The sequence below is a fragment of the Bos taurus genome, chromosome 7 (genome assembly GCF_002263795.3).
Source record: "Bos taurus isolate L1 Dominette 01449 registration number 42190680 breed Hereford chromosome 7, ARS-UCD2.0, whole genome shotgun sequence".
NCBI classification, from domain to species: Eukaryota; Metazoa; Chordata; class Mammalia; order Artiodactyla; family Bovidae; genus Bos; species Bos taurus.
The window spans coordinates 39,183,467-39,200,709 of record NC_037334.1 but is presented as its reverse complement, the minus strand read 5'-3'; the positions used below and the strand labels follow the sequence as shown (position 1 = coordinate 39,200,709).

At 47.0% G+C, this 17,243-nt stretch overlaps 1 long non-coding RNA gene across 2 annotated transcripts in view; it reads left to right on the top strand.

Moving 5' to 3' along the window:
- LOC107132625 (uncharacterized) overlaps window positions 1-17,243 on the top strand; it is a 75,109-nt gene that overhangs the window by 9,789 nt on the left and 48,077 nt on the right. The window lies entirely within an intron of this gene.

Below are 17,243 nucleotides of genomic sequence, written 5' to 3'. Positions count from 1 at the left end.
TCTAACCAGGAGGAGGAGGATGAAGAAAGGTGGCCCTGGCTGTAATCCCCAGTCTAAAGCTTCCTGGTGACCTCTCTGAGCCTTCATTTGTCAACAGGCAGAACAGGTCATGGGCTTCAGCCATGGGAAGGAACTGGCACATACAGGGACTTGAGAGCAGTGTGTCCCCCACCTGTTCTTCACTCCTTGTCCTCTTTTGTCCCTTCTCATCCTCTGGGGCCAGGCCCTAGCCTGAAGGAGGAAGGAAGAGGGAGAAGCACTGGGTGTTCCCAGAGAGGCAGCAACTAAGAATTTCAGACCATGGCAAGAGCAGGCTAACAGGTAACTCCTGGTGCCCACTCTAGCTGCTGCCAGCTCCAAGAGTATTCTAAACCCAAGAGCTGTGTCACAGCTGGGGCACTGTGGCTGTCAGGGTAGAGGCAGAAGGACCCCGCTCAGCCTCCCACACACCACACCCTGGGATGAAAGTGGACTCCTGGGATCTGGACTGCCCTCCTTGAGTCACCGTGCTGGGGAGGAGCCTGAGTCCACCTCTGCTACCGTTTCTGTGACCAGCCTCCTCTGGTGACCGTGACCCAGGGCAACCTCAGGTGCAGGTGGAGGGGGAAGCTGGGAGCTGCCTGAACTTGTTCAGCTGCCTGCCCAGGGGCAGAGAGCTCAGCTTTTCAGGAGCCAGCAGGACTGCATTGTGAAAGTCACCCAGAAGTCCAGGCCACATGGCCAGCCCACTGGCCCCACAGCCAGGCTGAGCCCAGCTGCCAACCAAGGTGTAGCAGGGAACCTGCCCTGAAACCAGCGATACCTGGGCTCTGGTCCTTGGCTGTAGTGACTTATGGGCAGTGGGCAGTAGGGGAGGCTGGGTGTGGGGGTGAGGGAAGATTGAGAGAAATCTGGGAAGTCTATGGCAAGATGAAAGGGTTGGGGAGATTGGGAGCCCAATAGGTGGCTCAGGCGGTAAAGAATCCATCTGCAGTGCAGGAGACCTGGGTTCAGTCCGTGGGTTGGGACGATCCCCTGGAGGAGGGCATGGCAACCCACTGCAGGATTCTTGCCTGGAGAATTCCCATGGACAGAGGAGCCTGGTGGGCTGCAGTCCATGGAGTCTCAAAGAGTTGGACATGACTGGGTGACTAAGCACAGCACAATACTGACCTGCACACTTGAAGATGGTAAATTGTGTGACGTGTATTTTACCACAATTAGAAATTTTTTAACAGAAAAAAACTACACTGAAGTGAACTTGGATTCACATATTCCAGTGTTCACTAAAAGGTGCTATTAAGGGACCTAAGGGGTAAACAAAGATTTACCTAGATTACTATCAAAGCTTAATCATGGACATTTCCCAACATGCACAAAGGTAAAGAGAAGAGTAAAAAACTTCTCGGGTGCCCATCACCCCATCATCTGATTTTATTCATCTCTGTATAAACCCTCCCCCACGCACTCAGCTCCTCCTCCACTCCAGGTTATTTTAAAGCAAATTCCAGACATGGTATTTCATCCGTCAATATCTCAGTGTGACAAGCATTTGAAATTATAATATGCATTTATTCTAGGCTGAGTAATTTCACAGGTATGAAGGGTTCGGACTCCTCAGGGTCTGCCAGGTGGGGCCATCTGGTGGCCTCTTCTTTGCCCTCTACCACCGCCAGGGTGACCTGCTCACTGACACTGCTTTCCTGAGAGAGAACGAGGAAGCTCATTCCTCTCTCTTGCTCTCTAAAGAGGGCTGGGGGAAAGACCTTGAGGTCACCTGTAGGACCCCTGCATGTGTCTAAAAGATGGCTGACGTGCTCAGGAGCAGGCTGGAGCGCCGAGACAAGGATGCTTCCTACAGTGAGTGGGAGCCACGGGCCTGACCCCTTAGGTCCTGGTCTTGGGGAGCTCGGCTACCTGGCCGCCCTGGTCCTCTCGCTCACATATCCACCCTGTGGGCACCTCATCTGCCCTTCCATTTATCCATGCCCCAGGCCCTGGCACGTGAAAGATCACATGCCTTGGAAGTCTGGAAGTCAGCCCTCTCCCCTGTGTCTTCTGCTCAGTCCCCTGCTTTGTCCCCTTCCTCAGCCCACCGAGTAGATATGCCCGACACAGCCTATCTGGCTTCCATCCCCAGCTCACAGCAGGCTTGACTCAGGCTAAGAGGCTTGTGTCGGCTGCTGCCCAAACCCAAACATTCATCTGGCCCCACCCAGGAGAGCCAGACAGGCTGACGCACACCCTTGCCTGCCTGGCCCGTCCCCACCCTCCAACCAAACCTCCCCAGGGAAGACATTCTCCACCCACTGCTCCACCTCCTCTGAAATCCAGGCCACATACAGATCTTCACGTGATCCTCAAGGTCATTCAAGCAGGAGTTGGTGATATCCCTGTCAGGTCTGACGGCAGGATGGGCACAGGATTGTTTGTGGGCATGGACATCAGGAAGATGGGGCCAGTCCCGAACTCTGCACACAGCGTCGGTTTCAGGGGGCTTACCAGGCTGACGGTGACAAACACCACCTCATCCTTTGTCCCTGGGTTAGTTTACCCACAGGAGCCAGTGGGAAGGTCCACAAACGTACTGAACGGTTTGTTGCAGGTCCATCCATCTGGGCAGCAGATGCTGAGATAGAAAGGCAGAAGGAGAGAGTTTATTGGGGGAACATCTTTGAAAGAAAAGGGAGCAGGATTGGGTAGAGGGCACCACGAGGCAAGACAGACTCCAACAACTCTGTCCAGCGAGGGGCTCCAGACCTAACTGCCGGTTGGAGGATCCCTCATCTGATAAGTATAAGGTCCTTCTACCACCACCATGCTGGCTTCCAGAGAAGAGTGTGACCTCCATCTGAAAGCCTAGCTGGACTCAGAAGATGCTGATATCGGGGCTCTGTCATCCAGGCACACTCCTTGCAGCTGGGCAATGAGTCCTTTCTTGAAGGGGCATGTCACCTTGTCCTACCCAGTCATAGGACAAGCTGTGTGACTGGAGGCCCTGGGCTACAGGCATAAAACCTTTAGTGGGGAAGCAGTTTAATGGTGGGATCATGGTCTCCTAGACTCTGTCTCCACCTCCAGGAGGTGCAGGATGTGGTTGAACACATGTGTAAACGAGTAGATGAACATACTCCTCAAGAATCAGGTTTTAGTGCAATTCTGGAATTTAGCATTAGGAAACCTGTGCTCAACCTTCAGTCTGTGCCTTTATTAGCTATACGACCTTTAACCTGTTCTAGACCTTGATTTCTTTATTTGTAAAATGAGAGTGATGATGCCTGTTGTAAGACTTAAATGTGGTAACATCTCTGAAAACCTGGTGTAGAATAAAATCATGTGTCTGACATCATCTTACTTATATGAAGCATAGAACATCACCCCGTGCAAGATAAGGAACAGGCAGAAAATACACCGGAAATGTTAACACTCAGTGTTTCTGGGTGACTTTTTTTCAGATTTAATTTTGAAATAGTTTTGGTCTTAGAGAAAAATTACAAAAATAATAGAGTTTTCTTATACCCTTGACTCAGCCTCCACGCATGTTAATATCAACCATAACCAAGCACAGTGATGACAACTGAGAAGTTAACAGTGGTTCAGTACTGTAATTTGTGGACTTTATTTGCATTCAACCAGTTTTTCTCCTAACGCCCCCTGTCTGGTTCAGGATCTAGCCCAGCACCCCACAAGGCCTTTAGTTGTCATGTCTTCTTAGTCCCTTCCACTCTGACATTTCTTCAGTCTTACCTTATCTTTCATGACTTCATTCTCTGAAGAGCACTGGTATCATAGAATACCCTCAACTTGTGTTTGTCTGAGGCTGGGCAGCATGGGAAAGAGAACTACCGAGATGTGTGTCATCTCGGCACACATCAGGGGCCAAGATATCAGCGTATTTCCTCTCTGGTGCTAAGATCTTACAAAACTTAAATTCATTCCAGTCACTACCCTTTGATTTCTGAGATACTGTTGTCTGTATAACTTTAAAGCCTTTATTATTGTTCTTGCATGCAGCCAATCTTTAGCTCGATTGACCCACGTATATAACATGGTTTTTGTCCATTCCTTCCTGCATCCATGATCTGCCATATCAGATAATTTTCCTTCTCTCTGCAAAACAGCCTTTAGAATTCCTTTAATGTATTATGGTCTCCTGGTGGCATATTCTCTCAGTTTTTTGTGACAGTGTGTTTATTTAGCATTTCTCCTTAAAGGATAATGTCTCTGTGTATAGAATTCCAAGTTGGCACTAATTTTCTCTTAGTACATCAATGCTATTGTTCAACCATTCAGTTCCATTTTTGCTCTTGAGGAACCAGATACAGTTGAATTTTGTGAATCAGTCAGGTTTTGCTAGAGTATGCTGCAGTAACAAACAGCCCCTGAGTCTCCTTGGTTTGCAACAACAAAGGTTTGTTTCTGGCTTTCTTTCCATGTGCTGCATGAGTTGGCTGCAGTTCCTGGCTGAGACATGCTAGTCTCCTAGCAGAGGGAAAATAACCATGGCAAAATCCTGTGATGGTTTGTAAAGCTTTTGCTGAGAAGTGGTGGTAGATCTCACTTACCCACACATGTTATTGGCCAAAGCCTGACAATAGGTTGGAAAAATATTAGCCTCCCATGAAGATTGGTGGCAAATACAATTGGCCTTCCATATCCAAGGATTTTGCATCTGTGGATTCAACCAATCATGATATTTCAATCGAAAATATTTGAAAAAAATTCCCGGAAGTTCCACAAGCCAAACTTGAATCTGCTTTGTACTCAGCCTGGGTTTTCATGGGAAGGACTGATGCTAAAGCTGAAACTCCAATGCTTGGCCACCTCATGTGAAGAGTTGACTCATTGGAAAAGACCCTGATGCTGGGAGGGATTGGGGGCAGGAGGAGAAGGGGATGACAGAGGATGAGATGGCTGGATGGCATCACCGACTCAATGGACATGAGTTTGAGTGAACTCCGGGAGTTGATGATGGACAGGGAGGCCTGGCGTGCTGCGATTCATGTTGTCAAAGAGTCGGACACGACTGAGCAACTGAACTGAACTGAACTATTTATTTTCATTTACATTGTGTTAAGTACTATAAATAATCTAGAAATGATTTAAAGTATATGGGAGGATGTTTGTAGGTTATATGCAAATACGACACCATTTCGCATAAGGGAATTGAGCATCCTAGAACCAATCAATGCCCTGTGGATCCTGAGGGGTGACTAATTGGGAACAATAGTGCTATCACACTGTGGCTCCTTTGAAGAGTTCTGTAGCACTTAGGTGTGTTGTTGTTGTTCAGCCACTAAGTCATGTCTGACTCTTTGTGACCCCATGGACTGCAACACACCAGGCTTCCCTGTCCTTCACCATCACCCTGAGCTTGTTCAAATTCATGTCCATTGAGTCAGTGGTGCCATCCAATCATCTCATCTTCTGTCGCCCCCTTCTCCTCCTGTCTTCAATTTTTCCCAGCATCAGGGTCTTTTATAGTGAGTCAGCTCTTGGCATCAGGTGGCCAAAGTACTGGAGCTTCAGCTTCAGCATCAGTCCTTCCAGTGAATATTCAGGGTTGATTTCCTTTATGATTGACTAGTTTGATTTCCTTACAGTCCAAGGGACTCTCAAGAGTCTTCTCCAACACCACACTTTGAAAGCATACGTTCTTCAGCAGTCAGCCTTCTTTATGGTTTGTAAAGCTTTTGCTGCCGACAGTGACTGCAGACATGAAATTAAAAGACCACTACTTCTCAGTAGAAGTTTTACAAACCATCACATGATTTTGCCATGGTTCTTTTTCCCTCTGCTAGGAGATTAGCATGTCTCAGGCAGGAGCTGCAGCCAACTCATGCAGCACATGAAAAGAAAGCTAGAAATAAACCTTTGTTGTCAGAAACCAAAGATATTCAGGGGCTGTTTGTTACCACAGCATACTCTAGCAAAACCTGACTGATTCACAGAATTCAACTATGTCTGGTTCTTCAACAGCAAAAATGAAAACTCTCACATCTGTACATGACTACTGGAAAAACCATAGCTTTGACTATACAGACCTTGGTCAACAAAGTAATGTCTCTGCTTTTTAGTATGCTGTCTATGTTTGTCATAGCTTTTCTTCCAAGAAGCAAGCATCTTTTAATTTTATGACTGAAGTCACCGTCTACAGTGATTTTGGAGTCCAAGAAAATAAAATCTGCCACTGTTTCCATGTTTTTCTGCATCTATTTGCCAGGAAGTGGTGGGACCAGATACCATGATCTTAGTTTTTTTAATGTTGAGTTTCAAGCCAGTTTTTTCACTCTCCTCTTCCACCTTCATCAAGAGGCTCTTTAGTTCCTCTTCACTACGGTACGCTTTAGGTACACCCAGGAAAATATAAATTATGTTAGTTTTTTCAAACAAAAGGGATATAATATACAAGATGAGTTGTTTACACATATTTTTGAAGGCAGCAAGAGCAAAAGAGGATGTTGAGTTTACCCAGATATTAGTAATTACAGGAAGCAGCTGTCGTCCCTTGGCCTAGAAGGATAAAAGGGAAGAGGCAGGGTAGCAGGACCTAGAGGCTCGAAGAAGGACCTGCAGCTGGGCTGGATCGACCATAGGAAGGGCCCTGCTGGCTAGCGCTATTACCTGGGAGGGGGTTTTGTATGACTTATGCTGGGAGCATTGAAAGGAGCTGGAGGCTCCTAAAGTGAAGTGGACAGGAAGGAATCCCTTTCTCCCACGTAAATCTCCTTTTAGTGCCTCCCATTGGCAGAACTGAATAGAAAGTCAGCTGGCAAGGGGGCCTGGGAAATATGGCTTTCAAACCCTCGCCCCTAACATCACAGAGCTTGTTATGGAAGGGTGGGTTAAGACCTGAGAGACAAGAAGTAAATAACCAGCATTATTACCTATTTTCCTCTGGATGTGTTTACCATTTTTCTCTTTGGTATTCTACAGTTTCACTATGATGGATCGAGGCATGGATTTCTTTTTATTTACTCTGGTGGGATCCATTTGAGTTCTCAAATCTGTAGATTAATATCTTCTATCCATTCTGGAATATTCTCAACCCATCTTTTGAATATTGTCTCTGTTCTGGTCTCTCTTTCTTCTTTCCTTCTGGAACTGCAATTAGAAATATGTCAGATCTTATTATAACTTTCTTAGCTTCTGTATTTTCCATCCTTTTGTCTTTCCATACTTCTTTCTGGTTCATTTCTTCTGACCAACCTTCCTATTCAGCAATGCATTCTTCAGTCATGTCAAATCTGCTGTTAAACCATCCATTCAGTTTATAGTTTGAACTTTGAGTTTTTATTTATTCTGTTTTTGCATATGCTATATAATTTTATGGAGTTCCTAGTTCCTTGCTGAAATTTCCAATTTTAGTATTTAATTTCTTAAACATAGTAAATGTAATTTGTTTTATAGTCTGGAGTCCCTCCGGGTCTGTTTCTGTTGATTATTATTTCCAAAGGGTTTTGCTCAAGGGATCTTACTTCCTTCTGTGTCTGGTTATTTTTGTATGTTGAATATTGTGTTTGTGAAATTATTTGTAGAGAATAATTTGATATGAGGTGATTTTGTTATTCACCAAGGAGAATTTTCTGTTGCTCTTGCCAGGTGCCTGGAGGGATTAGCAAACTGAGATCATGTTAGTTCATACTTAGGGCATGATGTTTTCTGGGGCACCTGCATGACTCAGAGGTTGACTACCATTCAGGGAAGGGCAGTTTTGCTTTCAGTTCATTTTTACTTCTGGGGTGCAGTTCTTTGGGGCTGAGCCCAATGTTGAGCTGATTTGTCAGTCCACCACCCTTGGTAGGCCCCTGACTGATTTTTTATTTTATTTTATTTTATTTTATATGCTGGGTCCTCATTGCTGTGCAGTCTTTTCTCTAGTTTCAGTGAGCAGCAGAGCTACTCTCTAGTGGTGGTGAATGGGCTTCTCAATGCAGTGGCTTCTTTTGTTGCAGAGTATGGGCTCTAGGACATGCAGGCTTCGGTAATTGTGGCTTGCCAACTCTGGAGCACAGGCTCAATAGTTGTGATGCATGGGCTTAGTTACTCCAAAGCATGTGGGATCTTCCTGGACCAGGGATCAAACACTTGTCTCCCTTGACAGTCGGATTCTTTACCACTGAGCCACCAGGGAAGCCCCCTGACTCTGATTTTTGTCTCCAGCCATGCAAGGCCACTAGAAGTGAGCTTGGCCTCTCAGCCATTTCTTTGCACTTGGCAAAAGTTTTTGAGGACAACCATAGCATCAAGTATCAGGATCACCTCTTTGGAATCCTGTCCTCTCCAGGACCTTGGCACAGCAGTTCCTCACTATCTTGTTAGCTCCTCGATGCTTTTAAGAGTGAGTGAGTGTGTGTGTGTGTGTGTGTGTGTGTGAATTCCATGGCTGTCTAGTGTTAGGATTCCGGGCTTTCACTGCCTGGGGCCAGGGATCTATCCCTGGTCAGGGAACTAAGATCCTGTAAGCCATACTGCGTTTCCCCACCCCCCCCCCCAAAAAAACGTGTGTGTGTGAATTTTATGAACATTTGACCAGCTCTTTTAGCTGTCTTCAGCAGGAGGTTGTGTCCAAAATATCTAGACTGCCTTTACTGTAAGAAATGTCCTGGTTTGCTTCTCTCTTTTTTTGGCCTTGCTGCAAGACTTGCAGGATCTTAGTCTTCCAATCAGGGATTGAACCCCATCCCAGCAGCAAAAGTGCTCAGTCCTAACCACTGGACTGCCAGGAAATTCCCCTGGTTGCCTTTTAAACTATTAAACTACCAGTGTGGAGGATACATCAGAGAGTACAAGAGTGGTTTTGGGGAGGCTAGTTATGTTCATCTATGTGGAAGATGCTGTAGGCTTCGACAGGATATTGGGAGTAGAGCTGGAAAGAGGACAGATTTTGAGAGCTACTTTGGATGTTGACATGATGGACTTCGTTTTTTATTGTGTTTGGCATGATTAACTGAATGGGTAATAGATTCCCAGTCTCAGAGATAGTTGTCTGAGAGGAAGAACAATTTGGGAACAGATCAGCAGTTTGGTTTTGGGTATATATATTTGATGAGGCTTTGGGCTGTCCGAGAGAGAATGTTTCATGCTGCTGCTACTGCTAAGTCTCTTCAGTCATGTCCGACTCTGTGTGACCCCATGGACTGCAGCCTACCAGGCTACTCCGTCCATGGGATTCTCCAGGCAAGAACACTGGAGTGGGTTGCCATTTCCTTCTCCGATGCATGAAAGTGGAAAGTGAAAGTGAAGTCGCTCAGTCGTGTCCAACTCCTAGCGACCCCATGGACTGCAGCCCACCAGGCTCCTCCATCCATGGGATTCCCCGGGCAACAGTACTGGAGTGGGGTGCCATTGCCTTGACCCGAATGTTCCATGGGCAACTGCATATTTGGGTCTGGAGTTCAGGCAGTGATATATAAAATTGCAAGTCTTCAACAGAAAGACTTTGACCTTTGATCCTGTGGTTTTCTTTAATGGAAATATTTTAAATATAATTTTTGCCAACATTGATTTTTTCTTGGGTTGATAAAACATTTTTTTTTAACAAATTGTATTAAAGCAAATAATTTTGCTGAAAAAGTTTAAATACAGCACAAACTGTTTATTTTTTGCATTTAAAGTTTATTTTTCAAAAATTATTTTATCACTGCTTTTCAATTTAACTTTATTCAATTTAATTTAAAAATAAAATCAGTTTCTCCATGAGTCAGTTTGCATTTCCTCTTGCAACTGTTATTTCTGTGAAGTCCAGACTTCTGGATCAGGTTTTGCACCTAAGTTCTGTCAAGAAGATTTGAATTTTTCAACCTTTTAAAGCCAAACATTTTGCCAGTGCAGGTTCAGCTGCTGTCAGTTTTATTTGGTGGTATTCAGTGGAAGGGGCTTCCCTGGTAGTTCAGTAGGTAAAGAATCTGCCTGCAACGCAGGAGACCTGGCTTCAATCCCTGGGTTGGGAAGATCCCCAGGAGGAGGGCAAGGCAACCCACTCCAGCATTCTTGCCTGGAGAATCCCATGGACAGAGGAGCTTGTCGGGCTACAGTCCCTGAGGTCCCAAAGAGTCGGACACGACTGATGGACTAAGCAAAGCACAGCATTCAGTGGACAAGTGATAGTTTGTCTCTGTTTCTTAGGGAATCCAGGAGAAATTTTTGAGCAGTTATGTGATCGAGAGAAATGGAGAGCAAGATAACAGAATAGTTGAGGAATATCAGGACATGGGGAGAGAGGGAAAGAAAACAGGAGAAAGGACAGAGTGGGGGCAGAAAGAGACGGGGAGGGAGAGATGGAGGATGAGGGGGGCGGGGAGAGGATGCAGGGTACAACAGATCAGAATACCCTTGGGGTTTAAACAGGGAAGGTGAAAAATGCCCTCCTGTCACTCTCTGCATATTACTGAAGCTCTGAGGTTCAGATCCTCTGGAGAGAGAACTGGGTTCAAAGTCAAGGCTGGTGGGACTACCAGATGTGAAAGCAGGTCCAGGAGGATGAGGAGCCGGCAAGACCCTCACGCAGAGAGAGAGAGAGAAAGCTGGCGCGGACTCCACCTGTCCACTGGGTTCAGCGAGGAGCAGGTCCCGCCCGGGTCTGGCTGCACCCAGGTGCGCATGCGCTGCCCTGCCCGCCAGAGCAGCGGGTTGGGGAGGTGCGGTGATCGTGGAGAGTCTCAGTGATAGGGAACCCCGCTCAGCTGACCTGATGGAAAGACGTGGGGCGGGGAGTGCTTTGTTGTGCTGCAGGGAGAGGCCCCTGGGAGTACGGGGTCTGCCTGTTCCTCAACTCCAGGGGCTTCGGATCTCCTGACTGTTCCTGAGCCCAGCCTGAGGGTCAGCCTGCAGAGACTGGACTGAAGCAAGGAAGCAGGAGCGCGCGCCTCCGGGATTCTACCTGCTCTTTGATCCAGGCTGGTGGCGCGGGTCTGCGTTCCTAAGGCTGAGCTGTTCTCACCAGGCCGGCCCCTAGGTGCTGCTGCCCTGCCCTGAGCCACCTGGGACACTCCCCACGATGGTTAGTTCTTCATCTAGTGCTCTCAGTTCCATAGCCCATAATCTGCAAGATGACCAGGTCTAGCGAATAAAACACAGCACTCCTAGGCAAATTGGACATTCAGGTAAACAGTGAGTTATCTGTTATACCACTTTTTAATATGAAAAAACTAATTTGTTACTCTGAAACATTGAAATTTAACTGGGGGCTTCAGTGTTTTGTCTGACAGCCTTAGCCCTGGCCCAGCTCTCCTCTCCTTTCCATCCTCACCCCTGACTCAAGCCCACCTGAACTACTGTAGCCCCCTCCAATCCTCTGCAGCTGCTTCTACTCCTGCCCCTCCCTGGGCCTTGTTCCACACCAGTCTCCAGCTTACAAGGCCAACACACATCTCTGATCTTGCCACCTAAAATTCTGCCCCAGAGACTGCAAACTCAAAACCCATAAACAGGTTTGGTGGTGGTGGTGGTGGTGTTTTCCATCAGAACGTTTCACTATAAAGACTGGATTTCTGGCTTCTCTTTTTTTTAAAGGTGACTACAGCAGCCTGAGCCCAGATTTCAAACTTTGGCTCCATCACAGGGAGCTAAGAGTGCCTTTCCATTTTAGAAAGGCCCTAGTCTGCACATCCCCCGAATCTTCTGGGCCACATTCATCTCCTTAACCTGCCCTTGTTCCACCTCAGCTTTTGACCACTGGCCTGCTAAGGTCAGATACCTCAGCTTGACATTCAAGACTTTTCCAACTCAGGGGACATGTCCTCTATCCCACCTTCTTTCTCTGTCCATTCCTTTTCTTACCTTCTTCTCCCCATGGTTGGCTCCTTAGCATATCCCATAATTCTGGCCACACTGTGCCTGCATCTCTCTGCCTAACAGGTGGTCCTCCTTCCTGTGGTCACATCCTGCTCATTCATCCAGGCCCAGGCCACAGGGACAGCCTCCCTGAGACTTTCTGTCATCTCTGCTTTAAAGGGTGCTCTCTGCTTTTCTTCTCTGGCCATCTACGAAACCATTTATGTTCATTACAAGCTTCTTTCTCAGTACACACACACACACAAAAACATCCCCATGGTTAAGCATCCACTCTGTAGATGTCAGGGAAACAAAAGAAAAATGACCTTCGAGAGCTCCCAGGTGAGTGTGATGGAGCTCACGGGCAGGGCTGAGAACAGATCCTCCTATAGATGAAACATTCAGCTGCTTCTAACTTGAAAGAGGAATTTTCCAGCCTGAAGAAACAACCAGGAAACTCAGGAAACTAAGTCTAAGGGGGTGGCCCATCTGGAGCCCTTCGGAACACCTTCCTGTCAAAGTGGGGAGGTGCTGGGAGGGAGTGGAGCCAGATGTGAGCTCAAAAACCAAGCTCAAGATTTGACTCTAGCATAAGTAATTGAAGACCAATGAGCTTTTAAAGCAAATAAATTAGGTAATGATTTACTAGAGTTATTAGAATGTGAAACCCATGAGGGGCAGGGATTCTGGTCTGTTTCACTTTTCAGAAGGCTGATAATTACTGAATAAATAATGCATGAATGAGTGAATGAATGGATGTGTTGCACAAAGGTTATTCTGGCAGCAGTGAGAGGAACAACAGGAGTGGGCGAGTCCTGGAAGAGAAGTCAGGAGGTGTGGGAATACAGGGTCCCAGGTGAGGGTCTGCATAGAGAGGGGTACTGAGTGAAGGGCTGGTGAGACCACCTCTAAGGTGACTTATCGCTTTACTCCGATGGTTGGGCCCTCACATTTGCAGTAACTCTGCATGGTGTCTGGCCCAGAGTGGCTGCTCAAGAACCATTTGTTGAACTTTCAGCAAAAGAATTTTCTAGGTCTACCCAAAGATGGGACCACCTGCCCTTCACTCTAGCAGTATTGTGGCTGGTCTGGAATTTCCTCCTCCAAAAACTGGTCATTCTTACAGTGTTTCTTCCCAGTTTACTTAGAGCATTTGCAGACATTGCCTCATTTGATCCTTATCACAATCCTGAGACGTAGGAGCCATTAGCTCCATTTCACAGATGCAGAGACAGAGGCCAAGAGAGGTTGTGTGACTTCACCAGGGCAAAACGTGGGAGAGATGGAATTCAGTCCCAGGTTTGCCAGTGTGCACGTCCAGGCTTCTTTCATCATTTAGATAGAAAGATGTGAGTAGCAAATGTGAAAAGGCACAAGACAGCCTGTGGATTCAGTGCTAGGCTTAACTTGCTCAGTTATGTCCAACTCTTTGCAATCCTTTGGACTGTAGCCCTCCAGGCTCTTCTGTCTGTTGATTCTCCAGGGAAGAATACTTGAGTGGGTAGCCATTTCCTTCTCCAGGGGATCTTCCTGACCCAGGGGGTGAACCCGAGTCTCCTGCATTGCATGCAAATTCCTTACCGTCTGAACCACCAGGAAAGCCCCTATGGATTAAGTGCTAAGTGGGTATTAATAGTCACAGTTTGTGTTCATTGAATGCTTCCTGTGTGCCTGGTACTGCTCCAAGCAGGTAACACATGTCACTCATTTATTCCTCAAACGCTCTTTGCATTGGGTCTGTCATTCTCCCCATGTTACAGATGTGGCAAAGTATAAGAGGCAGAGAAGGGCTCACACTGCCAGGAAAGGCCTTAGGAAGAGGTAAGCCTGTGGGTGGCGGAGGAGGAAGGCATTCTTGGAGGGAGGCCTGGCTTGAGTAAAAAAGGTGTGGAGGATTGGACAGAAGAGAGCAGACTTCTATCAGAAGAGGAGGGGAGGCTGAGGAAGCTTGTTAACATGGCCTGTCTGCTCTCCAGAAGAAAGCAGACCTGCCTGATTGAGGTCTGGCCACAGTAGGGCCTAGGACAGGGACCGGGGTGATGGGCATGCCCTCCACAGTGATGAGGAGGACACAGGAGAGGTAGAGATGGCTCCTGGTCAGGATACTACAGACCCAGTCCTGATGAGGGATGTTGAAATAGTAGACATTGAGAAAGAGGGAGAATGCTTTCCCAAGGAAGGGTGGATGGGATAGGTCAGCAGCCACCTCTGAGTGTCACATGCAGTTTTAGGTGGAACATTTTTAGATGCCTGTAGACCAAACATTGGCCTTCCCTGGTGGTGCAATGGTAAAGAACCTGCCTGCCAATGCAGGAGACACAGTTTCAATCCCCAGGTCAGGAAGATTCCCTAGAGAAGGAAATGGTAACCCACTCCCAGGGATTTCTCAGGATTCTTGCCTGGGAAATCCCATGGACAGAAGAGCCTCACGGGCTACAGTCCATGGTGTTGCAAAAGTGTTAGACATGACTTAGCAACTACAGACAGAAATTGCATACTGGTGCCCATGGGTTTTTGTTTTGCCTGCACAGTATTGACACGTACAGCATTTTGTTTTAATTAATTACCAATTTTAAAAAATCAGGACATTTCAAATACAAATCCAGATTTCCTATTTCTCTTGGAAATTGAGAGATCTGGCAAAACTGGGGCTGCACTTCTGAGTGGTGACAACTGGCTGAAACGGAAATGGTTGTTTCCAGTAACCAGGGCAGCCACTCTCTTTGCTGCAGTCGCCACCACTCCCTATTGTGCTCCACCCATCTCACCCTCTGATGTCACTGGCTTTTGGCGCCCATAAGCACTGTCTGCAACACCTGATTTGGATAAACTGGAGCATGTCTGGAGGAGAGGCCAGACCAGTTAGTGACTTGAAATATGTAATAGGAAGACTAGCTGGAGTGATGGGGGATATTTACCCTCTGGAGTCGTGATGATAGCCTTAATGCTCAAAGGACTAAGATACAGACAGAGGAGGGAAGTCTGTCCTGTGACAACCCAGAAAAAAATTGGGAACAGTGAAAACCTATCTGTGGGAAGCACGGGGAGGCAATTTTCAGCTCAACCTAAGGCTGCTTTTCAACATCATAACTGTTTCAAGATGTAACAGGCAATGTCCAGAAGTGACCAACTCCCTGGTGTGGAGGTGGATCAGGCTGAGCCTGGGCAACAGTTTGGCCCCGGCCGTTCAGAGGGAATCCAAGTGTTGCGTGGGCAGCTGAATCGCATGCCCTTCATGGTTTCTTCAGCCCTTCAGGGCTAGATTCTGTGCCCATAGGCTGGATGCCAAGGTGAGGGAGAGGGAAGAGCTAAACTGGTTCCTGTGTGGCTGGTCTGGAAGCCTGAATGCAGCGGCTGCTGCTGCTGCTGGGAGAAGTGGGGAATTTAAGATGCAGTTGAGTGGCAGGAGAGGCAGGATCGTATGTTTTCTGTGGTGCAGCATGAAAGTTTTTGGGTCAGACCTGTTGGATCCGTAAGAGAGGCATGTTGGATGACCTCCAGGGACCCTGCCTGCTGAGGCCACCTGATGCCCTGATGGGAACCTGGACAGTCAGGCTCTGTCCAAGAGGGACAGGGTAGGGGGTGGAATGCCTGGTGTGGGGGGCTCCTGGAGACAGCTGCTGTAAATGTACTTCCTAAACGGGAAAGGGAGCTGTGATGTTGTGATTTAAAAATGATAAATATATATTTAGTCTTCTTGCTTCCGGCACAGAGCTCCTTGGAAAACCCTTGAAATTTCCTCAGAGATAAGAGCAACCTAAGGTGTCTTTTATTATGTTAATGAGGTGACTTTTGGACCCACGTAAAAATGAGGACTGTGGTGTTGGAGAAGACTCTTGAGAGTCCCTTGGATTGCAAGGAGATCAAACCAGTGATTCCTAAATGAAATCAACCCTAAATATTCACTGGAAGGACTGATGCTGAAGCTGAAACTCCAATACTTTGGCCACCTGATGCAAAGAGTGGACTCACTGGAAAAGACCCTGATGCTGGGAAAGATTGAGGGCAGGAGGAGAAGGGGATGACAGAGGACAAGATGGTTGGATGGCATCACCGACTCAATGGACGTGACTTTGAGCAAACTCTGGGAGATAATGAAGGACAGGGAAGCCTGGAATACTGCAGGCCATGGGGTCACAAAGAGTCTTACATGACTGAGCAACTGAAAAACAACAACAAAAGGATGAGGACTGTTTGCCTGGAGAATCAACCAGGTGATTAGAGGCTTGGAACTTTCAGTCTCACACTTTCAGTCTCACCCCCTGACCTCTGGAAGGGGGAGAGGGATTGGAGGTTCAATCAGTTGCACTGGTCAGTGATTTCATCCATCATGCCTTAATAGTGAAGCCTCCATAAAACCCAAAAGGGTAGAGTTTGGAGAGCTCCTGGGCTGGTGAACACTTGGAGACTGGGGACAGTGTCCTGCTCAGAGACAGTGTGAAAGCCCCAAGCTCCTTCCCCATACTTTGCTCTGTGCATCTCTTCTATCTGGCTGTTCCTGAGTTAAATCCTTTTCAAACCTAATAAATGTTTTCTCTGAGTTCTGTGAGCCATAATCAAACCCAAGGAGAGGATCTTGGGACTCTCTGATATAGCCAGAAGTGAAACCAAGCACCTCCAAAACCAAATTCTCCTGCTGAGTTTATGATTAACTTTTCTCTCCCAAACTTGATTCCCATTCTTGTCCCACCCCTGATTCTGATGGTGAAAGCTCAACTTCTCTGTGCACTGATGCCAAATCAAATCTCAGAGACAGAGTTTTGGGTGAAGTAGAAAAGGATAGCTTTACTGCTTTGCCTGGCAAAGGGGGACATAGCAGGCTAATGCCCTCAAGACCAAGTGTCCCAACTTGAGGAAGATAGTGACAAGTTTTATAGTAAAAATAGGGTGTGATCAGCTCATGAACATTCTTCTGATGGGCTGGTGGTGAGATAAGTGGGAGTCAACATCATCAACTTTCAGGTCCAACTGTCTGGGGTCCACATACTTGTGGGCAGCATAACATCATTAATCATTAACTTCTCCCACCTGGAGGGGGTTTCAGTATCTGCAAAATAGCTCAAAGATATTATGTATCCATTGATGGGGAAACAGGACCTTGCCCAAAGGCTGCTCTTGACTGTTTGTCCCTGGTCTCCCATTCCCTCCCTTCCCTAATTAACTAAACTGCTTGAATCTGCTCATTGGAACTCAGGGAAGGTCATGAAGGCTGAATGAAAACTGTTTCCTATAATCAAAGAAATGGGGGATACAGAAAGGCCTTGTGCCCAGGAGCCCCACTGGGACCTGCAGGGTATCACTTCCTTCAGGATTGAGTAGGATCAAAGAAAAGGTAGGATCAAAACTAAGCAGGACCCTCCAGGGTACAAAAATCACTCTGTTCCCCTGTTTCTTATTTGTAGAAAAAGGCTTTGGTCTCCTTAGGTTTCCCTGAGTTCCAAAGAACAGACTCAAACAGTTACTAATTAGGGAAGTGAGAGAATGCAGAA